Genomic DNA, 26,661 nt, shown 5'->3' with positions numbered 1-26,661 from the left:
AGAAGTCCCCTTCCTTCAGTTGGCCGAGCATGTGCTGCAACGTGGCCATCCTGAATTTTTGGGACTTCAGGTATTTGTTGAGACGTTGCAGGTCCAGAATGGGCCTCCAGCCCCTGGTATTCTTTTTGACTAAAAAGTATCTGGAGTAGACTCCGGACCCCCGCAGTCATCCAGGAACCACCTTTATCGCTCCTTTTTGCAGCATGGCCCACACCTCCTCCAAGAGGTGAGGGACGTGCTTCTCCTGACGGAACACGGGAGGGATCCACGGACACTTGTGCTGAAACTCCAGGGTATGTCCGTGGGCGAGAGCGTCCAGCACCCATCTGTCAGTGGAGATCTCCTGCCACTCGCTGATGAATCCAGTTCGCCGGCCTCCCACCGGGGTGCATGGGTCAGGGGGCCTGATATCCTGGCCGATTCAGTCCTGCTTCGGGGCTGGGGCCTTGCCTTGCGGGCGACAGTAGCACTGACCACCTCCACCGTAGGTCTTGGAACGGCCTCTGCAGGCCTCCTGATTTGTGGACCTGGAGGGCTGGTGGTACGAGGAGAAGCCCTTTGATGATCTGCTTGACTTTCCACCGGAGGAGCGAAAGGAAGAGCAGGGTTGTTAGAGCGTGCCCAGGGCATCTTGATGGTCTGCAAGGGTTTGTCGAGAACCTTCCCAAAAAGGTTATCCCCATCAAATGGCATGTCCAGTACCCTTGCTTGGACCTCCTGGCGTAAATTAGTGGCCTTCAGCCAGCCTTGATGAGGGAGGCAGACACCGTCCCCCATCTGCCTGAAACCTGTGTTGGCAATGTCCAGTGCCACTGTGATGGCAATGTCCAGTGCCACTGTGATGGCATGGTCTGAAGCTACCTCTCCCTCCTGGAAGAGGGCTATCACCTCCACCCTTTTGTAGTCCCGAAGGAACTCCAGAATCGGGCCCAGCTTGTACCACAGCTCCCTGTCATACTTCGCCACGATCGCCAGTGCGCTGGCCGCCTTGATGGTTGAAGATGCAGTGTAGATAACCTTCCTCCCTATGGCGTTCAACTTCTTCCCCTCGCTGGGCAGAGGCACTGAGGACGATGAAGGATTCAACAACCTTTTCCTCGCAGTCACTGACACCTCCGACTCCGGCGATGGTTGCGACCATAGGCACATGGGTGCAGACTCCGGCACCCAGTACTTTTTCTCCAGCCTATCCCGCTTAACTGGGGCCATGCAGGGGGGTTCTTCAAGAGAGCCAGACCCTCCTCCCACACATTGTCCAGCAGGGGTACCGCAATGATGGTCTTCCTTTTTGCCCCGTGCCTCTGGTAAAGGAAACCCTCCTTCTTGGTCTCCTTGGGTGTAAGCTGGAAAAGTTCGGAAGCTGTGGAGACCGCAGAATGGAAAGACCCCACCTCATCCGGTGGGGACACTCAGCTGCAGAGATCCGGCTGCTGTGACAATATCGGCACTGTCGGCCGTTGCTGTGTCCGTCCCTCTATCCTGGTCCACGAGAGGGGGGGGGGGCACCCGACGCGGATGTGGAGGCTGAAACGGGGCATCGGATGACGCTTCCTCTTCTTAGCCGGTGGCTGGTCGGGGATTTCAGCCACACTTTGATACATCGCTTGGCGGAACTGGCGCGGCTGTAGTGGTTACGCCCTGCACCTTTGGTCGCCATCATCATCCACATCTTCGTGGACCAGGTATACGGGCTACTGGTCCTCGTCGTCCATGGACAAAACTTCCATGGCCTGGGGCACTGCATGGGGCTGTCCTGGGACTTCCTAGTCATCCCCTTTTTGGACCGCGAGTGGTCAGGCCGGGCTCAGAGATGGCCTCCTCTTCTCCGGTGTGCCAGCAAGCCTTGCCACAGTCATAGTGGAGGCTTCCCGTCTTAGAGGCAGGGACACCTTAGGCACAATAGAGGTTACCTTCAGGGTCAGCGCCTTTTGCCTTCATGAGAGCCGCCGCTACCAGCTCAATCGTTGATGGTAACTTCTCCTGTGCTGTCTGGGCCTTCTTGGACAGGTTGTCCGCTTTTTCCTCAGCCCTTGGCTTCTCAGGCTTCTCCCGCAGCTTAGTTAGGCGATCGCTGGCCGGTAATGGAGGTGGATGGTGAGGTTGATCGCGCCCTGGCAATCGTGGGATCCGCTTGCGTGGCGACCCCTGTGGAGCTGGACTTGCGGTGCGTGGCCTTGTTTGGGCCCCCACGGATGGGGCGCCCTCAAAGGATTTAGAAGCCCGCTCTTTGGACCAGCCGGTCCTGGGTGAGGCATGACCCTGCTCGGGGCACAGGGCAGAGGCCTCGGCGCTCAGCCACGCCGCCAGTCTACTGTGTCAGTTCTTCATCGTTTTCTTGTAGAAGCCGAGGCAGATCTCGCACTCTCCTTCCTTGTGGTCTGGGTGAAGACAGTAGAGGCATTGGAGGGGTTTGTCCTCTACAAACACGCTCCGTAGCTCGCATTGTTGGGTGTCTTGGCCCACGTTCAAGTTATTATGCTGCAACACTTGGTGCTGTGGGCTTATGAAATCCAAAACGGCAGAAAAGCCCACATTTACGCCAGAATCCTGGAGAACCGTGCAGTTTTGCGCACAGCAAAATGGTCCCCTGACCTGCCACCCACCAGTGCGAGCGTGAGGGGCCAGGAGTGCCATGAGTGAAATGTGTGCCAAAGGAAAAACAGCAGTGCCAGTGGCTAAAAAAAAAAAAGCTCTTTGAAATCACCTTTGTTTCTCTGAAATGCAAGCTAAAAATGCCTATTTTAAACATTGCAAGATATTCAAAAATCTTAATGAACACCAGCAGACATTTGGCAGAAGGCAGACTTGTGTGCATACAAAATCTGGAAAGAGAAAGAGCCCAAAACAATGTTTATAACAAAACTGGCTGAGCTGTGGATGTCAGCAGCTGAAGTGAAATTGGACTGAAAGACACTAAAATCTAAATGTTTAAAATAAATGAGTGACCTACTGTTGAGTGTCACATAGTTTGCAACTGTTGAAATGTCATAGTTTGAACTTAGAATCAGCGTTCTAGCTGCATGTGTAAAAATTGTCAGTTTGATTTGAATGTAGAAAACTAGGTACCAAAGTGACATTTAGCTGAAGCCTGGCTTGAAGTGAGTGAATTCTTCCCGGCAACTAACCCCGACAGGAGTGAAACTTGCTCAGCCACTCTTCCCAGGCCTGGCTGCATTCTGCTGCCCCTGCCAAAAGGAGATGACACCTCTCTGATTGAATTAGGGGAGGAGCACCTGGGGACTACAGGAAACTAAACAAAGCACTGTCCTTGGCCCAGGCAAATGTTAAATTAGGGGGGTCGTAAATGGCTTCCTCTTGGAAGGAATCGGGAAGGGGCACTGCATCTGTGAGCCAGCTGAGCTTGGGGGAAGTGGATAAACCAGAAATTCCACCATGTGCTTTGGAAAACCACACCCCTTTGGGGCCAGAGCATAATTAAAAAAAATGGATAATTCATAGTGCGGACTTGTAAAAATTATATAAATAACATCATCATTCTTGTGATTTTTCTGTGCACATTTTAAGAGGTGTTAGGACCCTGTGGTATGTTCTTGGGGATAGTAGCGGAAAAAAGGTTGTTACTCCAAATGTATGCATGTTAAAAATCTGACACTTTATCATCTGAAACCCATATCCCTGGTGCACATTTGTGTAAAATCTGGAAAGGTTTAGTGGTCGTTATCTGGATGAAAAAGGCAGATTTCTGTCAGAAGTGGACAGGACATCTTACAAAGACAGGGATCGGATGGTTTGGTGCTACAGAAAATATGTTAACTGGACGTATATTATTAGAAAAATGGTACATAGATAAACATGTATTTGCATCAGAAATAGATTTGTGTGCAATTTGACAAGGGGAGGATCCTCGGACCATAAACCTACCTCATCACTCTGACTCACAACCCAGTTCCCCCAATCAAGGGAGAGAGGAGGAACTGGCCAATGATAAGTTGAGAGGGTTGGTCATAGAAGATGAGCCGACCCTCCCACTTTCTAAACACATAAAAGGAGACTGTGCAGGACAGGTAGGGACATTCACTTCCCACTTCAAGCTGATTTCTTGCGGAGAGTTTTACCAGAAGACACCAGATCCAGCACTTAGACTTCAAATCCAGACAGAGACCAGAACTTTGAATTCAGACTTCAGAATTTGTTAGCGGGCCTCAAAATCCTTTGCAAACTGATTCACCCCAGACTTCCAAGGAGCACATCAGAGTAAAACAGCCGGGCTGAGCTGTTTGATTCTGGCCTAAAGCCCCAGAAAGCAGAGCTGTACCCGGAACCAGAGACCAGACCGCCGTGTAGTGCCAAGAACTTTTGCCAGAACCAGAGATCCAGACCGATGTGCAGTGCCGCTAGCAGAGCTGACCCAGATGGCTGTGAGCAGAACCAGGCAGAGACTTCCGTGGCAAGGGAACCGCAGTCCAATCCTGACCCAATCCGTGGCGAAGTTGCATTCCCGTCCAAAATATAATGCGAGTACCGCCAGAACTGTGCAAAACCCAATCTCTTAGTTTAAAACAATCTAATTCAAACTATTTTAACCTATTGAGAACTGCATCCTAGAAATCTTGTGTTCCTTCTGTGATCTCAAACCTGAAAACTGTCATCTGTCATTCAGAGCTTGACTTTTCTTTTGAGAATCTACCTTCACGAAATCGTCCGCATCTCCCGAACCGCTTGTCCTAGGAACGAAATTGGGAGGACTTTCTATTCATTATACTTTTTCCGCAATCAAGCTCGAAAAACACTCGGAAAAATAGCCGCAAATTGCGATTTGGCTCAGTTTCTTCACTTGGCAAAATAGCAGTTCCTTGCTTTCCTTTGCTGAAATTCATTTGCCACCTGACAATCATTCATAGAGCATTGCTAAAGTGATTCTGAACTAATACAAAGTAGCTGTCACCCACCCTGAACCTCTAGAGGGAATTAAAATCATTTTAGAATATTTTTCACTTCTTTGCATACCACCTTTAAAGTACTTTGCCTGTGTTTAAATTCATCCCTGTTGATCTAAGCTTGCTAGGGGTGAACTGAATTGGGATTGTACTGTGATTGTGTTCCTGAAGAACTGTGTGTGTCACTTCCACCTCCTTACATTGCATAGAGGGGGGGTGAATTGCCAAAAGGGGAAAAGTGATTATATTATGTTTTGCTGAAATCATATCAAGTTTATTCCTGTTTTGCTTCTTTTCCACCTTGCATTTCCTTGTACCATATAAAGCATTCTCAGCTACCTTATCCTCTATACTACTCCTAAGTAATTACCCAGTGTGCTAGTATCACCTCATCCATTGTTGATCACTCACTGTCAAATGTCTAAGTGTGATATCAATTATTAATTATAAAAGTGCGATATATATATATTGTTTAATTCTCAAATAAACCTTTTAAATTTGCAAAACAAACTTACTTCTTGGCTCAGTGGGGTCAGGGGGATTCTAAGAGAGGGGTGTTATACAAGGGTTGTCATCCAGAGTACACGAACTGGACATAAAAATATATCTAAATAAGGGCTTCCCTTGAGCAATCCCAGACAAGGCACTGACTTAGTGGGACCGCTTGATTGGAGTCTTTAACAGCATCTGGTGCAGAGCCTGAAAAGGGACCTGTTAGGCAGAAACCTGTGCAGTTCCCTTGGGGAACACTGCAAAAGATTTAAGACTACAGGTATAGCAGTAAACCCACTTGGTAGCAGTCCGCACCACCCAGATTTACCTGGTAGCTGTGGCTGAGCAGTCAGACCTCCCTCAAGAAGAGTTAGGCAGTATGCAAAGTATACACAATATGTCTCCAGACACAATAGCACAAGCAAACACTGACCAGAGCTTGGTTTCAAAAGTATATAGTTATTTATTTATAAAACACACATAAGTTGAAAACACTCTAGCAAAGGATAGTAAAAACACTTCAAACACAGTTATGATGAGAGCAGTTCCAACCCTTACTCCTATCTATACAACTCTAAGTTAACACCACATAATTAAAACAGAGGTGAGCGCTTAACGTTAGATGACACTCTAGTAGGTTGAGAAAAGGGGTAAAAAGACACAGAAATGGGTTAAACACACCACTCTAAGATCCAGAACACTTGCAATAGGCTCAAAGAAGCACAAAGTCACAGGTGAGCAAACGTCACTAGGCAGGGCCCACTCTTAGAGCAGCCGGAGCGAAAGTGTGCCCAAGATCACACTGTTATTAGGGATTCAAAGTCTTGCAAAGAGTTAAAAAGAGTGTAGAGTGGCTTAGAAAGTTTAGCCAGGGTGTCCCAGGCACTCCCAGGTTCGAAAGCCGGGGGCTAAATCTACCCCGTACAGTCGGTAGCAAGGGAAGCCAGGCGGAACACGGTACCTTAAGCGGAAAGGATCCTCCAGCGGTGGCAGTTGTTCCAGGCAGTGGCAGCAGGGCTCGACGTCGGTCAGGGGAGAAGAAGTTCTCGCTGAAGAGCAGAAGAAGAGGGTCGTTGCACTGCCCGGGAAGAAACCAGCCGCGGAGTCCTCCGGTTGAAGGGTTGTACCGACTTTCGTGGTTGGGGTAAAAGGTGGTGGGGATTCCGGTTGCCGGGGTGCTTGGCACTGGCAAGGCGGCCACGAGATACCTCCAGGAGCGAAAAGAAGGCGAAAACTGGTTGTCCCCACCAGTCAAGGGAAGGAGCCCCTCTGTTAAGAGTTCTCCTCGGTCGTCGGGAAAAGTGGTGAGACGGTTCCGCAGGGCTCCACCGGGTGGTTTCGTCGAAGCAGGTCGGCTCAGCTCTTCCCTCGTCGGATTCTTGGTCCTGTGGCGACTTCTGAAGTTCCAGTCCCCAAAGCCCTGCTTTTATGCAGCAAGCCCCCATTCACCCAGCCTAGCTGTCACTCAAACATGCTAAGTGGTGAGCCGGGCGGCTCACCACTTGGGCCAATCAGGACGGAGTGCGACTTGAGTTACCAAGGTAACTCAGTCCAGGGTGCCTAAATCCCCCTCCACCCCTCCTAAGTACCCCAGACAGAGTGGCACCACTTTGGAGGGCTTCTGTGGAGAAGCCCGCCAAAAGTGGAACAAAGGGCTCCACTTTGGGTCAGAGTTACAGAGGCGAACACCAACGCCATTTTAGAATCAAGTTTTGGCAAAAAGTCCCAACCGGAGTTATAAAAATAAATATATAAACCGGCGGTATGTTTAAGGCTACCGTAAATAATTAATTAAATGTGTTAGCCTAAAACAGTGGGAAATCCCATAGGAAAATATTCGCGGTCGAATATAAAACGTAGTTTCCACTGCCACCAGCCAAAACTCGATCAGGGGGGACGGAGACGTGCCCCCTCGACTAACAGACCCTGGGGCAATCGAATTGCCCCAGCCAGTACGTCCACAATATGATGGTTTGTACTGGTTCTGTTCAGGATTCAAGACTAGCAAAGTCTTTGGTGACTTTACATGCCCTGGGAGACAGTAGTCAGTCCCAGGGTATGGAGTCTATGTTGGGGAGTCCCTAGGACACCCCTGGGTCACGGCACAGAGGGTGCTGTGTAACCCACATCACAAAAATACATGAGGCCCTATGGAGTAAAAGACCCCATAGCCCATTCAACACAAGGTTTGTCCAAGATAACACAGTTCAACATGTCCAAGAGTGAGGGTAAAAGAGTCTCACTCTTGGCAGGAGAAAAAAAAGAAACCCCAGAAATCCAGCAAAGCTGCTGGGGGACTCACTAGGTAGGGAAATTCAGCCTAAACAGAGAATTCTCCCTAACACTCGCCCCCCCCAGACTAAGGGACAGGAGGATTTAATCCACTCCTGGATGAACCTCATACCTCTAGTCGATGATATACATCCTAGAGAGTCCATCAGCATTTTGATGGTGACATCTTGACCTATGCTTAAGGGAGAACTCAAAGGTTTTCTTTTGCAAGCTAAAGGACCTACAAACCCTTTGAGGAACATCAGTCTTTTTGTTATAGGGGATCTGGTTGACCAGTCCCTCAGAAGTTGGTACAACTTCTGAACCTATGTTAGGCTTTTTGAAGGGGTCCTTATAAAGGATTCCCTTAGATCTAGAGGGGCCTCCAAGGTTCCTCACCACCTCTCTTGTGGGAGCAGGTTGGGTCTTAGGCCTCTTGGTTGGAGGGGTTGGGGTTAGGCAATGTACCTGCTTCCCCTTCCTCTTAGATCTACCCTTACCTATTTTAGGAGTTTCCCCCCTAATATTAGGATTTGAGTTGGGGTCTTCAGTAGAAGGTCCAACAGTCTGAAGGTTTTTGGCCTTAGACTTTTCTTTTCTGGTTTTCCACCAGCACTGAGAATTACCAGTTCTCTCAGGTCCAGATAGGGGCCTAGTTGGTCTATCCACCTCTTCCTCAGAAGCAGGGGGAGTCAGAGACTCTGAGACTAGGGGAACAATGATGGAGCTTGGTTGGGGCTTCCATGTTCCTAGCATACTATCCTGAAAGGTGCCTGGGTTAGAGGTCAACTTACTAACACCAGGGCTTGTAGTGGGGTTCTCAGTAGAGGGTCCCACAGGCTTAGAAGGGTCCTTCAAGGTAGCCTTTCTAGCCAATTTGGTTAAGTTCTGCTTCTCCATACTGGGAGGCCTGGGGGTATGTGACACTACTCCTAGAGTTCTTAGGTCATTCCCTAACAGGACCTTCCCAGGTACCTGAGCCTGAACACTGACAGGAATCCTTACTGTCATGTTGTTACATTGAATGAGGGCTGGTAGAATAGGAACCATTTGGACAGGGCCTCCAGACATCTTAGTGGGACCTTTGGGTGCTTTGGCCACATCCTCAGGTTGAAAGAAGCTTTCATCCACTACTGTTCTGCTGGCCCCAGTGTCTCTCCTGGCAGGAGTATCCTGGCCATTGACAAGAACACTGTCCACATAATACACCTTAGAGTTAACAGGTAGGGAGTTATACACAACCCTATTCTGGGGACTAACCAGACCCATAGGCTCTAAGTTTACCGTTGCTTGAAGACCCAAGGGTTCTTCAGCAAAGAGTTCAAAGTGGGCACTAGCCATCTGTACTTCATCCTCAGGAGTGAAGGCTAAGGAGACTGTGCTGATCCCTGCAGGTTTACCCTTGCACTTGGGATCTCCTTTGATATGGTCAGTACCCTGACAGACATAGCATTGTCCAAATGCTCTCTGGAAGGGTGGCTTGTTCTGACCTCCTTCTGGCTTGTGGCCAGAAGGTACAGTAGCCTGACTAGGTTTCCCCTGTGGCTTACCCTGGTTATTTTGTGGTTTGGGGCCCTCTTTGGGATAGGAATTATTAGAATTCTCTTTGGAGTCCTTTTTAGGCTGTTTCTCCCCATCCTTCTTCTGAGTTACCCCAGAATCCTTGTGGGTGGCCCTGTTGGCAACCCACAAGTCAGCAGCCTTAGCTAGCTTCCTAGGATCTAATTCCTGTGAATCAGCCAAGTGCTGTCTGAGCTCAGGAGAGCAGGCATCATAAATTGACTCCAACATAAAGAGATTTCTCATCCCCTCATAAGTGTTCACTTTGTAACCCTTAATCCATCCCTCTAAGTTTTTCAAACATTCACTCACCCAGGTAGCCCAAGGGGTACCATCATGCTTTTTGAGGTTCCTAAACCTCTTAAGATACTGGGAAGGGGTCTTCCCAAACCTAGCTATCAAAGCTAGTTTCACACATTCATAGTCCTTCCTATCCTCCTCCCCCATCTCCATTACCACATCAGTTGCAACAGGGGGGAGCCTAGAGAACAACCAGGTGAGTAAGTCATTTCCTGTGATGTTCTGGAGCCCATGATTATATTCAAACAGAGACAACCAATCCAACACATCCAACTTAGGCTCATACATACCAACCAATTCTTTAGGCATCCGGGGTCTTTTAGGACTGGAACTTCTAGAGGAGCCAGAGAGAGAAACATTCTCAACAGATAATTTCTTCATTTCTAAGTCATACTTGAGCTCCATTTCCCTTAGCCTTAGTTCTTTGTCAGTTTGAGCATTAAGTTTCTTATACTCCAATTCTAGCTTCATTTTCTCCAGTTCAAAGTACTGAGGACTAAATGTGGGACCTGGTAAAGGTCCAGTAGGTACAGCAGGTAGAGCAGGCAGAGGCCTAGGGGGAACAGTTACAACAGCCTCACCCTCCTCTTCTGACTCTTCCTCAGAATCATCAACATTTTGCTCCATGTTAACTTCAACACTGTCATCTACAGTTGCTGGAGTGGTAGGTTCCTCTGAACCATCACCCAGACTTTGGTTAGCTAACAATCTTTCAATCAGCTCCATTTTCTTGCCCTTAGTCAGGAGATCCTTATGTTTACAGAGCACTCTTAAACAATCAGCAGTTTTGGCTGCAAGGGACTCTTGACTATAGCTTTCTATAACTGACATGTTAGAGGTTTTACTTTTACAGTGCTAAGCTTTGTGGTTAGTTGCACTAAGGTATCTAAAGCACAATAAAATGTATACTCAATACAAATCCCACCGCTGTACACCAGTGTTAGGCAGAAACCTGTGCAGTTCCCTTGGGGAACACTGCAAAAGATTTAAGACTACAGGTATAGCAGTAAACCCACTTGGTAGCAGTCCGCACCACCCAGATTTACCTGGTAGCTGTGGCTGAGCAGTCAGACCTCCCTCAAGAAGAGTTAGGCAGTATGCAAAGTATACACAATATGTCTCCAGACACAATAGCACAAGCAAACACTGACCAGAGCTTGGTTTCAAAAGTATATAGTTATTTATTTATAAAACACACATAAGTTGAAAACACTCTAGCAAAGGATAGTAAAAACACTTCAAACACAGTTATGATGAGAGCAGTTCCAACCCTTACTCCTATCTAGACAACTCTAAGTTAACACCACATAATTAAAACAGAGGTGAGCGCTTAACGTTAGATGACACTCTAGTAGGTTGAGAAAAGGGGTAAAAAGACACAGAAATGGGTTAAACACACCACTCTAAGATCCAGAACACTTGCAATAGGCTCAAAGAAGCACAAAGTCACAGGTGAGCAAACGTCACTAGGCAGGGCCCACTCTTAGAGCAGCCGGAGCGAAAGTGTGCCCAAGATCACACTGTTATTAGGGATTCAAAGTCTTGCAAAGAGTTAAAAAGAGTGTAGAGTGGCTTAGAAAGTTTAGCCAGGGTGTCCCAGGCACTCCCAGGTTCGAAAGCCGGGGGCTAAATCTACCCCGTACAGTCGGTAGCAAGGGAAGCCAGGCGGAACACGGTACCTTAAGCGGAAAGGATCCTCCAGCGGTGGCAGTTGTTCCAGGCAGTGGCAGCAGGGCTCGACGTCGGTCAGGGGAGAAGAAGTTCTCGCTGAAGAGCAGAAGAAGAGGGTCGTTGCACTGCCCGGGAAGAAACCAGCCGCGGAGTCCTCCGGTTGAAGGGTTGTACCGACTTTCGTGGTTGGGGTAAAAGGTGGTGGGGATTCCGGTTGCCGGGGTGCTTGGCACTGGCAAGGCGGCCACGAGATACCTCCAGGAGCGAAAAGAAGGCGAAAACTGGTTGTCCCCACCAGTCAAGGGAAGGAGCCCCTCTGTTAAGAGTTCTCCTCGGTCGTCGGGAAAAGTGGTGAGACGGTTCCGCAGGGCTCCACCGGGTGGTGTCGTCGAAGCAGGTCGGCTCAGCTCTTCCCTCGTCGGATTCTTGGTCCTGTGGCGACTTCTGAAGTTCCAGTCCCCAAAGCCCTGCTTTTATGCAGCAAGCCCCCATTCACCCAGCCTAGCTGTCACTCAAACATGCTAAGTGGTGAGCCGGGCGGCTCACCACTTGGGCCAATCAGGACGGAGTGCGACTTGAGTTACCAAGGTAACTCAGTCCAGGGTGCCTAAATCCCCCTCCACCCCTCCTAAGTACCCCAGACAGAGTGGCACCACTTTGGAGGGCTTCTGTGGAGAAGCCCGCCAAAAGTGGAACAAAGGGCTCCACTTTGGGTCAGAGTTACAGAGGCGAACACCAACGCCATTTTAGAATCAAGTTTTGGCAAAAAGTCCCAACCGGAGTTATAAAAATAAATATATAAACCGGCGGTATGTTTAAGGCTACCGTAAATAATTAATTAAATGTGTTAGCCTAAAACAGTGGGAAATCCCATAGGAAAATATTCGCGGTCGAATATAAAACGTAGTTTCCACTGCCACCAGCCAAAACTCGATCAGGGGGGACGGAGACGTGCCCCCTCGACTAACAGACCCTGGGGCAATCGAATTGCCCCAGCCAGTACGTCCACAATATGATGGTTTGTACTGGTTCTGTTCAGGATTCAAGACTAGCAAAGTCTTTGGTGACTTTACATGCCCTGGGAGACAGTAGTCAGTCCCAGGGTATGGAGTCTATGTTGGGGAGTCCCTAGGACACCCCTGGGTCACGGCACAGAGGGTGCTGTGTAACCCACATCACAAAAATACATGAGGCCCTATGGAGTAAAAGACCCCATAGCCCATTCAACACAAGGTTTGTCCAAGATAACACAGTTCAACATGTCCAAGAGTGAGGGTAAAAGAGTCTCACTCTTGGCAGGAGAAAAAAAAGAAACCCCAGAAATCCAGCAAAGCTGCTGGGGGACTCACTAGGTAGGGAAATTCAGCCTAAACAGAGAATTCTCCCTAACAGGACCTTCCTTCTCCTCTGCAATGGCCAGAGGTGCAGAGTAGGCCCAATGGCCTTCTGAAAACTTCAAAGAAACTTCAACGATCCTCGCCCTTGAGGGGCACTTGAAATTCACTGACAAACAAATCCCTGCTGTCGGTAGATGGAGAGAAGAGCACACAGGCTAAAATAGAAAATAAAATCTGTCGAAAAAAGAAAAACGTACAAGTAGCTCACGCAGCAAAACTAGAGGCCTCCCAACTATGAAACGTGCAGTAAAAATCTGACGATGGCTGCCAGAGGAGGGGCTTAGGGAGAGGACCGTCATTGGCTGGGGGCAGTATGACCCAGAGTACAGTGATTGGTTTAGAGGTGAAAAACAGTTTGCAAGTGAAAGTGAAACTGTTTCTTTTACTGAGGATTCCCGGCCTGACGACAGGGAACATTCATGAGCATGTGAATCCATGCCAAACCCCATGCTGGAGAAGGGAGGGTCTGATCAAGCGAGGTCTGACGCACAAACTTGAAAGCATTACATAGTAGAATAGATAGTCTTTAGCAGTGTAAATCAATTTGGCAGTAAGATAGAAGTAGTTGAGAACAAAGTGGGGGCCTCTAAAGAGCCCAGTCAAAACGACTGCGACCCGTAAGCTCCCACCTAACCCAAACGTATCCGGAATGTATCATGCCTCATTTAAGCTGCCAGTAGCTGCAGAGTGCTCGGGAGCTCTGCCAGCCTCTACATCACACTTGGACCGAGTTTGGAAACCTGAGCTGCCTGGGAAGCGAAGCGGGGGGCGTTAGAAGGTATCTGTGGTGAGGGACAGCAGACTGGCATAGCGGCAGCAGTCTGAGCGGAACGATCCCGAGATGCAGTGGGGACTTGGGCGTGTGGGGTGAGTCCTGAACACAAAGTGCCTCATTATCCATAGTGCCCCAGATCGGGAGGCATTGGTCGCGTTTCCCGCCATGGTCGGAAAAGAACATCATACAAAGATGGGGCTCCCTTAGGCACACGAAGGAAAACAGCTGCTGTTTCCGCTGAGAAGGACACAGAGGGGGTCATTCCGAGGTTGGAGGTAAGTAACTGTCCTTACCGGCATGGTGCAAATAGCGTGTTTGCGTAGTCACAAGCCCGCTAATAGAGGGCAATTATGACTTCGCGGGCACACGCTTTGCGCCATGCCGGTAAGGGCATTACCGCCATGCCGTAAAAGGCCCGAAAAAGGGCCTTAGTGGCATCAAATATAGCGCAGATTGCACTACCGGCATGAACCAATGCGGCATTAGCGGTCACCGCTAATAACGGTCACCGTAAATAAGCGGAACCGGAAGTAGCGTCATCGCATAGGAACGGGAAGGAGCATGGCGGCCATCTTTAAAAACACAATCCATTGCCATCCTCAGCACAGGACCTGTTGGATACTGCTGTTCGTGTAAACTCATCCTCTAACACACCACAATGCCTAAGGCTGTTAAAAAGGGCGCATCCCGCCAGCGCAAGGAGCGCTTCAATGAGGATGAGCTGAGCATGCTAGCTGACACCCTGCAAGAACATGCAGATGTCGTGTTTGCACAGAGCATGAAGAGGGAGGCCATAATACGGAAAAAGGAGATCTGGGCACTTGTGGCACAGAAAGTAAGCGCGGTCGGCAACACCCCCCGCACTATCAAGGACTGCAGCAAGCGGTGGGACGAGTTGCGGCTGCGAGTACGCAACATACTCTCTGCAAACAGGCAATGGCAACTGGCAGAGGAGCTAGCTCCCCCATAAAGCTGGCCCGATGGGAGGACATCTGTGCTAGCCTGATTGGCATGGAGGGCATAGAAGGTGTCGTAGACATGGAGTGTGGCGCCACATCGGCAGATGGAGGTGGGTGTCCTAAGAAAACACTGTAATGCAGAGTCTGATGAAAGTCCACCAATATGTCTGTCCAAAGAGGCAAGCCATGGCCCAACACACACACATTCCCAGCAAAGTTGTCGGACGCAGCACAGACACAAGCAGTTGCCTGCAGCAAGGCAATGCCGTACATGACACATACCACACAAAGATGTAAATGGCATAAGTCACACTGCATGCAGGCCCCAACAAATATGCATGTCACATACCATACGTCTGCCCCAACATGAGTGACCGACATATGCCTGCATCACCTACCCATGTAGCAAGCAACGTGATCATCCAAACTCAAATGCCTATTACCCTCGATTGTGTAGATGATTAATTGTACAAATGTATGCATGATGCCTATCAAACCATCACTCATGCCGTCCCTCTCGTCAACCCCCACAGGCTCAGACCATGACAGTGAAGCGCAGGACTCACCCCCACAGCAAACCACACCCCGTGAGATGGCCCGGGATGAGGCCAACAGGCCTTCCACCTCAAAGGGCCAACCCAAGGCCCGCAGTGCACCACCAATTAAACCACCTCAAGTTGCCAGGGCACCGGTGCTGTCAAGGGCCGCTGAGACGGAAGCGCCAACACCTGTCGCAATGCCACACGAGACACCCGAGGCGCCACACTTGGCAGAGTCCAGTTTGGTTGGGGAGGTGGCAGCCACAGCACCCCTGGCTGAGGAGGAGGCACAGGACGAGGAGGCACAGGACGAGGTGTGGGTGCCTATGGAGGACGAATCCTCAGAACAGCCCTGCACACCAAGTCCTGCACCATCCCCCCAGATCACATCTTTGAAGTCAGACCACACCACCACCCCGGAGCAGTCTGCGGGGTGGGAGGGGGTTTTCCCAAGGGGCCATGAGCCCCATATTGGCGCCCATCCAAGTCCACCATGACACACAAGCACCCTCCACGGGTGTACCAGCAAGGCCGCAGCGCCATGAGGAGCTGACTGCCCTTGTGCGTCAGTTCGTGGATGACAATGCCCAGGCAAGGCAGGAGTGGCGGGAAAACATTGCCTCTCTGGGCAAGACAGTTACTGACAACACCGCCTCCCTGGGCAACATTATTGCAGACAATACTATCCGACTGTGCAAGGAGGTATCCACCCTCCGGCAGGTCTTCAGCCGCATTGCCGATGCCATGAAGGCAGAACGTCCGGCACCCCAGTTTGAGCAGGCGGCCACGCCATTGTCATCAAGCTCAACCCAGACCAGCCCACTCCGCAGGTCATCACGCACCCTGCGCCGGCCGGACATGCCGCCACTAGGTCCAGGGAGTGCAAAAATGTAGACTGGCCAGCCTGATGAAGACATTAGACACTTGTTGGGACATGTGTGGGGGCGTTGTGCGGGGAGGGGGTGAGGGTGTGTGGGGGAGTCGTGGGGGGAAGGGGACAGGGGTGAGGGTGGTGGAGGGTTAGTGCACTTTAGTTATTGTAAAATTCAATACACCCGCTGTGTTAAAAGAAATACTTGAGTGGACATTCATCATTGCACATGTGTCATTTATTCATTTACAGTGCATAGTGTACATGTACCCCCACACCCAGTGCCCTCTGTCCAACTATCATGCACCCTCTGCAGCCATGTGTGTCAGAAATATTGTGCAATCACTGACTGACACACAGCACGTCCCTCCTGTGCATCGGCACCACGATGAGGTCCAGCCACATCTTCTTCATCACCAGGTGGTAGCAGTTCAATGTTAGGGGGCAGGGGCACGTTCCGGCGGATAGACATATTGTGCAGCATGACACATGCCATGATGATCTTGGCCACCTTCTCATGCCTGTAGAGGAGTGCCCCACATGACCGGCTAAGGCAGCAAAATCGTGCCTTCAACAGACCAAAGGTCTGCTCAATGACCACACGGGTACGGGTGTGGGAACGATTGTAGTCCTCCTCATGCCTGTTCTGTGGGTTTCAGACAGGGGTGAGGAGCCACGGCTTCAAGGGATAGCCACTGTCACCTGTATGGGAGGCAACCAAATGTACATGTCAGTCGAATCATGATAGACAGGTCTACTAGTCACACATGCCTGCAGATTATCGTTGGTCACATGCACATATCCCTGGTTGTATGCATGCCATTTTCAGGCCCTCAATGCGTCCTGTGCCATGGACTAATGGTGTGGGTTGCATCTTCAAGATGATACATGGTGTGCACTGCCGTTTTGTTGCACATGCATCGTGTACGCATACAGCTCTGTTCGTGTCAAATTTGTGATGTGTTGTGTGAGATTTACTTACTGGGAGCGTTGGCAGTAGTCTCTGCAATGTTAGGCATTCAGCGCCGATTTTTCACATGGTGACATGCAGCATTCCTGTGGGTGTGGCGGCCCTGTGACAAACAGTGGATTCCCTTGTTGGTTCAGTTCAATGCACTCCCAGGGATGCTTGTCCTGTGTGGTGATTTGCTGGAGACAGCAACATAGTGCATATGCACTGCATGTTGCTGGATGGCGTTACGGAGGGTGAGGTCTGCTGATGAGTGGTGCATGTGTTGTGGGATGTGGGGTGGTTTAATGTTAGTGATAGGTTTCGAACGTACTTCATTCCTATGGGATTTGGGTGTCATGTACCGTTTGTGATGCTTTGGGGCACAGTGTTCAGTGATGTGCACATCGTGCAGTCACATCAACATTGACAGCATGGTGGTGTGTGCATCTCTCCCCCCATGTCAATGCCATGTGCCAGTCATGCAACTTACCAAGCAGCCAGGCACGTCGTCCAGCATGTCGCTCCATGAAGCGTAGAGTTCCACAGAACCATAGTTATGAGTTGATCCAGGATATCGGGCACAGAAATGTGTGATCTTGCTGGCGTCGCATACCATCTGCACATTGATGGAGTGGTATTGCTTACGGTTGCGGTAAACCAGTCGAGGGCCCCTACACAATTTGGCATGCCTGCCAGTGCATGGAAGCCAACTTTTGTATCAAAAATCTCCTGCGGAGTCCGTGGTAGGGATATGTAGTCCCTTGTGTGCTTGAGGAGGGCATCCAGCACTTGGTTCAGAATGCGATAAAATAAGGGTTGTGATATGCCTTGAATGTGCCCCACTGTGTGCTGGTAGGTGCCTGTGGCAAGGAAGTGGAGCACAGACACTACATTCAGTAGAGGGGGGATGGCGCTGCGTATTTCAATGAGGCTGACAATGTCGTTGTGTATCATGTCCACGATGGTGGTGATGGTGTCACGGTCCAGATGGTACAGGGTGTGGATCTGCTCAGGGGTTAGGTTGAAAGGACTGGCTCTGATGAGAGGGATTAGGGGCTGCTTGCGTGGTAACGCTGGCTGCACTGGTGGGGCATGCTGGGCCTGTCTCACCCTCCTTCTCCTCCTGCGTCTCCTCTGTGGTGCCAGCTGTTGTTGTTGGTGTGGCAATGCAAGCATGTCCTCCAGCTCCAGTATTGCTACTACGATTGGAATCGTCTTGGTGTGGGAGGGGGTGTGGTGTGTGGGTGTGCTCATTTTGTACTGGGCCAGACTCCATTGCCTCCACCTGTGCAGATTGTGTGCACCTGTGGCAGTTGGGAACACTGCAAATGGAATTTTATGGTTGGTTCACGATGCCGGTATTACCAGCATGCCGGTATCGCCTATTAGCGCCTTCATGATGCCGGTATTTGCTTGTCGGCCTACCTTGTGATTTCCTCGGATTTAGGACATGCCGGTATTGCCGGTATGATGGGCCGCGTGCCGTGCCCATGCCGCTATTAGAGGCACCGTTAATTACGGTTCTGCTAATAGCGGTGTGTCTCAGGTCCAAATAGGCCGGAGGCGTATGCGATGCCGGTAATCCTTTACCGGCATTATTTTTCCATTACCTCCAACCTCGGAATGACCCCCAGAGCCTGCAATCCCCTCCTACCCCCCGAACCCATGCGTTTTGTGACACACCAGACACCGGCTCTCAACACAGAGGAGGGCTACTAGGAGGGAAACTAAAACAACTGCAGGGGATCATTAGACGGACCACATTAGCGCTGTGGCTAGCGCAGTGACCATAATCCTGCATAATCACTGCTCTCTTTTAAGGGTGGAATCCCAGCTGCCAATCCACTCGTGGACAGAGAGGTTAGTGACATAAGTGGTTCGACACAATACAGCACGACACAGATACGTGGAAAGTGCAGATCAGAGGTGCCATACACAGGGTGAACCCTGTAGACGCGGGGAACAGGGTGCAGGAGCAAGCTGAGGAGCGAAAGGCGACAACCGCCGGGGACAGCAGCACCCCGCCCCACGACATCGCTGACAATCTGCGACGTGGTCGCACCTCCCTGAGTAAACTGCTGACAGGGGGCACCACAGGAAACAGATCACACCGCCCACTAGTGTCAAAGCGCGGCCAGTGGACCCGGATTAAAAATCATGAGCCCTCACAGTGGACTCAACTTCACTCCAGAGGGGTGTTGGTAAACCGGGGGCCCAAGATCATCTAGATGAGAGGGAAAGCAGTGACACAGATTAACTGGGAGCAGGAGAGGTGATCCCATATCCCAACACATCGGTATGCTCGGGGCTGGTGGTCTGCACCATATCTAATGCACAGAAATCGAGCAAGCAATAGTCTAAATTACATTTTGGAACGACTATGCCGCCCAAATGATACAGAATCGCGGAGGGCCCTCGGGTGGGAACCTGACAAGCCACAATGTCAAGACTTAAGCGAGGTGCTCTGTAACATTAAAGAGATGCTCGGACAGGTACAAACCAGTATTTAATCATAAGACAGCAAAATGGACACCTTGACATGCAAGGTGGACCACATGCAAGTCCGCCTGGATAAGTATGGCAACGGCTGGATGAGGCCGAAGGCAGAATATCTACTGTCGAAGACAGGACCAATACCGCAGTGAGAGATCTGGCAGAGCTCAGATGTACTGTGAGTTAACTGAGAAACAAGACAACCTCGAATCCCGATCCCAGCAAAATAATCTGAGGATGATAGGGGTGCCAGAAGCAGCGGACCAGCGCAATATGGAGGCAATGGTGGAGAACTTGCTGAAAGAGGTCCTAGGCGATGAGGAATTATCTGCGGTATTTATTGTGGAAAGAGCCCACTGCATCCCGAATGGGAGGAAACCAGTACTGGGGGCACCTGCCCACCCGCTGATAGCTCGACTACTGAACTATTATGAGAGATGTGGCACTAGAGGGCTAGGGAAAAGGGCACCATGAGATACCACAACGTGCAAATCTGTTTTTCCGGACTTCTCGAATAAAGTACAGTCGTCCAGGAGGACATTTATCGATGTGAAACGAAGACTCAGGGAGAGAGGCATTAAATATGCAATGCTGTTCCTGTTTAAATTTCGGATTGCACATGGTGGAAGGTGCAGTTTTTCCACACTCCAGAGGAGGTAGGGTCCTTGCGTGGGGTTGCTGGTGGGGGAGGGGTGGTCACAGTCGGGGTTTTAAGTTGGGTTACACAGTGGGGTCTTGAGCCATGTCACATCCTTGGATGTTAAACTGTTGAAATATCACAACCCAGATGGCTAGGCTCCAATCTAAGAGGGGTGGGGCATAAGTGGGTTAAGCAGACTGAAGCAGGTAGGGGCGGGTTTGTTGTAAAGGTTACTGGGTCAGTCGTACATGAAGATTGGAGTCCATGCGGGTTCGTTGGATTACAAAGAGTCACAGTGATGTACACACTGCTCAAATGTGCAATACTAGCTTGAAATGTGACATGGGCATGCAATGAATCGGTCACTTAGAAATATCACATGGAATGTGTGGGGCATGAACTGTCCATCTAAGGGGTGCATGGTACTACTATACATATAGAGACACCAAGTGGAAATGGCGTTCCTACAAGAGACGCATCCGACATCAGATACAGAATCGAAATTTGGGAGAAGTTGGGGATGCCACCAATATTTCTCTTCTTACTCCTCATAATCTAGAAGGGTGTGTATTATCATACATCAATCTGTTGGGTTCTGTCTGACTACAACGATCAAAGATCAAGAGGGGAGAGGTCTACTGGTGCAGGTAATAATACACGGCAGATTATACAGTCTAGTCAAATATTATGGGCACGACCAGGACACGCTAGAGGTTTTGGAGTGGAGCAAATCGGCAATTTGGGAAGATATCACCCGGTGAGATAATCTGGGCTGGGGATTTCAATGCGGTCATGGAGCAGGGCCTGGATCGCACAGAGGGAATCTGCCGCCAGCCATCCAGGGTGACTGGTAAATTGCAAGGCATATGTACAACATGGGAGGTCGCTGATGTCTGTAAAATCAGAAACCAGGGGACAAAACAATACACACATTACTCCTCCGTGCACAACTCAGGATCCCAGCTAGACTACTTAATCTCCCACACACTAATGGGTAAAGTGAACATCCAGGCGTGCCACTATCGCACCACGCACCAGTATTATTAGTGGTTGAATTAATGGGTCGAGAAGCAGGGAGAACACCTTGGATATTTAAAAGTGAGGGACTGACAGATGTGGTATTTCGGGAGGGCCTAACCGGGGTAATAGACGCATTTTTTTAAATAAATGTATCAGTGGAATCAGCTGTGACCCTGTGGGAGAGCTTTACATTCGTAATTAGGGGCGAGTGCATCTTGAGGGAATCCGGGGTATTAAAACAAATACGTAGTGAAATCGCGAAGGCTAAGACCCATATAAGAGGACTACAAATGGGGGTACCCACACGAACACCCTTGGAACAAGCAGAGATCAGGAAACACCTACAGTTGTTCAGTGAACTAGCGCACAGAGAAGTGAAGTTTCTTCTGGGGAAGGCTGCAATAAGACAATATGGGGAGGGACAGAGATTGGATAATCTGCTGGTTAGAGCTGCCAAAACAGAGAATTCCAGGGATCAGGAAGACAAAGGTCCCAAACTTGGAGATAGTTCAAGAATTCTGCCAGTTTTATGGTCAGTTATACTCCTCTCATGTCTGGGTTTCCCAACACGCGGTGACCAATTATCTGGAACAGGTGGCCCTATATTGGTGCACGGAGGAAGAACAGGACTGGTTGTGTCATCCCCTGTCTCTTGAGGAGGTGCTCTGGGCTATCAGTTCGCTCTGATCCAGGAAATCAACGGGGCCAGAAGGATTTACATCAGAGTTCTATAAACACTATACTGCAGCGCCAGCCCCCTTCTTGCTGCAGATGTTCAATCAAAGTCTGAGTGACGGCCGATTACCAGAGTCAGAGTTGCAGTGGTGATAGTGCTGCTCAAACCGCACCAGGCTCCGGAAGATTGCTCTTCCTACCGAGCCATATCCCTCATCAACTTGGATAATAAAATCCTGGCCAAAATGCTGGTATCTATTTTGGAACCCCTGATGAAAAGAACAGTGAAAGAAGATCAATCTGGGTTCATACCTGGCCGCTCCACCTCCCATGGCCTCTGTAGGATGTTTGGGCTACTATCCACGGTGCAACAGAACAAATGAATAATAGTGACACTCTTGGAAACCACAAAGGCATTTGAATCAGTGGAATGGCCCTTCCTGTTTGCGGTATTACGCAGTATGGGGGTCGGGGAGCAATTTATCTCAATAGTGTCATTGCTATACACACTCCCTAAGGCTAACATCAGGGTGAATGGTCAACTCACCCCGAATATAATGTTGGGAAGAGGCACCTGGCAGGAATGATCCCACCCCCGGTCACTGCGGTTGTTCGCACTGGCGATAGAGCCGCTAGCGGAGGCAATCAGGGAAGGACATTCACATAGAGGGGTTCAGTTATGCAAACATAGGGTAGTGATCTCTCTCTATGCGGACGATATGGTGCTTTTTGTATCTGACCCCGAGCACAATCTTGACCCGATTATGCGGGATGTACTGTTTGGGGATTTTTCAGGGCTCAAGATTAATCCCACGAAATCGGTCCTTTTCCCCGTTGACCGAGAGTGTGACAATACGTAGGCGGGTGGGGGTTTCAATGGCATGTTGATTATACTCTATACTTGGGGGTCAATAGAGCCCGCAACCCGTCGGTTTTATATAACAAAGTGTTGGAACAGGCCAAAAATGCAATGGACAGGTGGATGAACCTACCTCAATCATTATGGCAGGGTTTGCTTGTTCAAAATGGTGCTACTTCCTCGGTTTTTATACATGTTTCTCAATGTCCCGTTGGCACCACCCAGAAGATACTTCCAGGATCTACGATCCGTGACGCTACAGTTCATTTGGGATGGGCAAGAAGTCAGTCTCGTGGGACAAGAGTTACAGCCTGTCCCAGTCTATGACCCCGCGTATAATATAAACAGTTGGTGATCTAAACGAAACTTTGACATACTTGAAATGTAGAAACTCAGAGCCCCTTGTGGGTCGAGTCTGTGTAGCCTTTCCTCTTCCTTGCTAGGATGAGGTGCAGGATAAAAAGTAGGTAATACTATCTTTTGTCCCAAATGAAAATCCGATATAATCTTAGGTAGCAATGAAGGTTTGACCTTAAGGACAATCATGTCCTTATGAAAGACCGTAAAAGGTGGTTTAGAAGATAGTGCCTGCCACTCACTTACCCTATGGGCTTATGTTAACGCTGCTAACAGGATGGTTTTGAATGCTAGTAGTCTTAAGGGACATCAATAGAGTGGTTCAAATGGTGCGTACATAAGAAACTTTAAAACAAGATTAAGGTCCCAAACCAGAACCTGAAAAGGAGATGGAGGGAACACATTAGTGAGTCCCTTTAGAAATTGTATCACCAAAGGAATTTTAAAACATGACGTTTCATCAGACGAGTGCTTGAAGATGGAAAGCACCACCAAATAACCTTGAATGGTCCCAATCTGGAGCCCCAGATTGGCCAAATGCAGCAGAAAAGAGAGCACCTTCATTGTTTTGCATAGAAAAGGGTCCACATTCTTATCCCTGCACCAGTTACAGAATTTATTCCAATGGCAGCTGTACAAAGCCGTTGTTGCTAGCCTTCTGGCCGAAAGCAACATCTTCATTACATCATCCTGGAGGTCCCAATTCTTATACCTCAGCCTCTCAGAAACCATGCATGAAGACTGAGTGTCTTGACCTCTGGATGGAGAACCCGACCCTCCTCTTGCGAGAGAAAGTCCTCTTTGTGGAAGACGTATTGGAGGGCAGATGGACATGTCCAGAGTGTCCGGGTACCATGTCGTCCTGGCCCAATCCGGGGCAATTACGATCATGGATTTCCCAAACTTTCGCAACCTCCTGATCACGTGTGGAATGACGGGGACTGGAGGAAAAGCGTACAGAAGTTGAAACTCCAAGTCCAGTACGAACATGGCCCCTAGAGCTCTTGCGGGAAATTCCCTGGAGCAGAACAGTTTGAACTTCGCACTTCCGGTTGCCACTGGTCGCAAACCGATCCACATGAGGGGTTCCCTAAAGGGTGAAGATCTCTTCAAGGACTTCGTGAGTTAGTTCCCACTTGTGGGAGACTGTGTTCTGCCTGCTCAGAGCATCTGTTGCCGTAATCTCCTCTCCGGCTAGTTGAACAGCTGATGGGGAGATTCCTTCTTGAATCATTCAGAGCTAGAGCTGCATGGCCTCTCTGCACAGTGGTAGTGACTCTACAATTCCTCTCTTGCTGAAATAGTACGTGGCCACTGTGTTGTCAGTCATTATCGGGACATTCTTTCCCTGTACAGAGGACAGAAAACTCTTCAGCGCAAGTCTGATTGCTCTCAGCTCCAAAATATTGATGTGTAGTTTGGACTCTGATGGAGACCAACAACTGCCGATTGTCATATCGTTGGCGTGGGTTCCCCACCCCGTGAGTGAGGCATCCGTAACTACTGTTATCTCCGGCCATGGTTGCCAAAAATGTTCTCCCTTCAGAAGATTGTCCTTGCAGGCCCACCACAGGAGATCCTGTGCGACCCTGTTCAGAACCTGAAGTAGATCTGACATGTTGCCGGAGAATTGAGACCATTGTGTCCCGAGAGCCTGATGAAGGGATCTTATTCTCAGACAAGCCCTCTGGCACCAGAAAAACGCTGAGCAACCTCAAGTAGTCGAAGGCGGGGAGACACTAGGCACTGTGAAATTTGGTGACCATCTACAGAATGTATTCACTCACTTCGGGTGGCAAGGTCTTTCCCAAGGATGTATCCAGTACAGCCCCGATGAACTGTAGCTTTTGAGATGGTATTATATGGTACTTCTTGTAATTGAGGGAGAAGCACAGTCCTTGGAGAGAGTGGCTCAGATGATTCAGGACTTGTTTGGGAGAATGTGCCCTGATCAGCCAATCGTCCAGGTAGGGGGTAGACATGAATCCCCCCCCACGCCCGAGACTCGCTGCCACCACCGCCATCAGTTTGGTGAAAACCATTGGGGCAGAGGTCAGCCCGAACAGCAGAACTGGAAACTGATGAGAACCGCCAACAGCGAACCTCAGGTACTTTCTGTGCTCGAGACGGATTGGCACATGAAAATAAGCATCCTGAAGGTCCAATGACACCATCCAATCCTGGAGCAGGAGGGCCTGAAGGATCTGAGAAAGTGCGACTTTCTTGAACTTGTCCTTCCTGAGAAATTTTTTTCAAGTATCTCAAGACCAAGATGGGTCTCAGTCCTCCGTCCTTCTTGGGGGATCAGGAAATATGGAGAATACTATCCTTTGTTCCTCTCCGATACAGGTACTGGCTACATAGCACCTTTCTCTAGTAGGGTCAAATCTCCTGCACAAGGAACAGATCTGGAACCTTTAACGAATGGCTTCCCGGTGGATGATTCTGGGGTCTCTGAATGAAGGAGAGGGGGGCAGTAACCTTGGGCTATGATTTGTAATGCCCAAGCATCAGAAGTAATACCCCGACATTCTTTCAGATGCTGAGACAGTCTGCCTCCACCAGGGTGTCTTGAGTCAAGACCTCGGAGGTTTTGAGGTGAACGAAGCCGTGGCTGATGGTAAAGATTCTGTTGCTTGGGCGGGCTTTGCACCTCTCCCTAGTCCACCACGAGAATCTTCTTTGGCCTCTTTGACCAGCCATTCCTCTCACTCTTCCAACTGAGGAGTAGTAGTGAAAGGGTCTACCCCTTCAAGACGGTCTACTAGGCTAAAAGGGCTCAGGCTGCCCAATAGCGGTACCTAGAGACCTGGCTGCTGCCTTCAAGGTCTGCAGCTTCTCAAGGCTTTTGTCAGCCTTGCTGCCAAAAAGATGAGACCCATCAAAAGGAATATTACAGAGTCTAGACTGCACGTCCGGTGCAAATCCAGACTTCCTTAACTATGCAAACCTGCGTATCACGGTGCTTGCGGCCATGGCTCTGCTGCTGCTATCAGCAGAATCCAAACCTGACTGAAGAGACTCACACATCACCTCTTTTCCATCTTTTACAATGGCCAAGAAGCCGTCTCTTTCTTACCCTTCGGGAATATGTTGCCACCATGGATGCACAGCCCCATAGGGTGTAGGTGAATTTAGCAATGGCACATATAGAGTTGGCTGATTTGAGAGCCATGCTCCCAGCAGAAAATACTTTCTTTGACCAGGCATCTATACGTTTATCATCCCAATCTGGTGGGATGGTCGGATAGGCAGCCTCCTTGGAGGTAGCGGTTGCTGCTTGCACCACCAGACTTTCTGGGGTAGGATGTTTAGACAAGTAGCCAGGGTCACTACTTGATGGCCTATATTTTTCTGGTCAAGTTTCTGTTGACTGCCGGACTTGATTCCAGTGCTTCCCAATTTGCACTTACTCTCTTTTGTAGAGCGATTTGAAAAGGTAGGATAGGATCGCCTTGAGGACCTATGTCCAGGATATCCGTGAGGTCATCCTGTACGAAAAAAATAAATCAGTGATCAACTGTCTGTAAGATGCACCTGCGTGATCATCTGGTTCTGGCTTATCAAAATCCAACTCTGGTGAAGTTTCCACCCCACCGGCTGACTGTAAATTTTCACGCAGTTCCTGCAACCTAGATTCCTCGGATATAAAGCAATCAGGGACATTAGGAGTGCCATATTGCAATTTAAAAGGTGGATCGTTGTCATCTGAAGGCTCATTGTCTTCATAAATGGATGCGAGTGATTTAAAAACATTCTTTCTAGGCAAAGATGTGAAGGAATTACTGCTAAAGGTGTCGAAGTCGTTGATGCCTTCGATGAAGATGTCTTGGGCATCGATGGCACTGGTGGCGTCAACGGCGCCACTGGCATCGATAGACATCGACTTGTCCGTCAACTTTGTCCATGATGCACTTGGATGGCTCAAAGGA

At 49.5% G+C, this 26,661-nt stretch overlaps 1 protein-coding gene across 1 annotated transcript in view; it reads right to left on the bottom strand.

Annotated features, from left to right (window-relative positions):
• The window catches only part of CIBAR1 (CBY1 interacting BAR domain containing 1), a 956,902-nt gene that overhangs the window by 394,907 nt on the left and 535,334 nt on the right, over window positions 1-26,661 (bottom strand). The window lies entirely within an intron of this gene.

The sequence above is a fragment of the Ambystoma mexicanum genome, chromosome 5q, assembly GCF_040938575.1.
Source record: "Ambystoma mexicanum isolate Mex_15411 chromosome 5q, UKY_AmexF1_1, whole genome shotgun sequence".
NCBI lineage: Eukaryota > Metazoa > Chordata > Amphibia > Caudata > Ambystomatidae > Ambystoma > Ambystoma mexicanum.
Note: the sequence above shows the minus strand (reverse complement) of the source record. Positions and strands in the feature narration are given on the sequence as shown.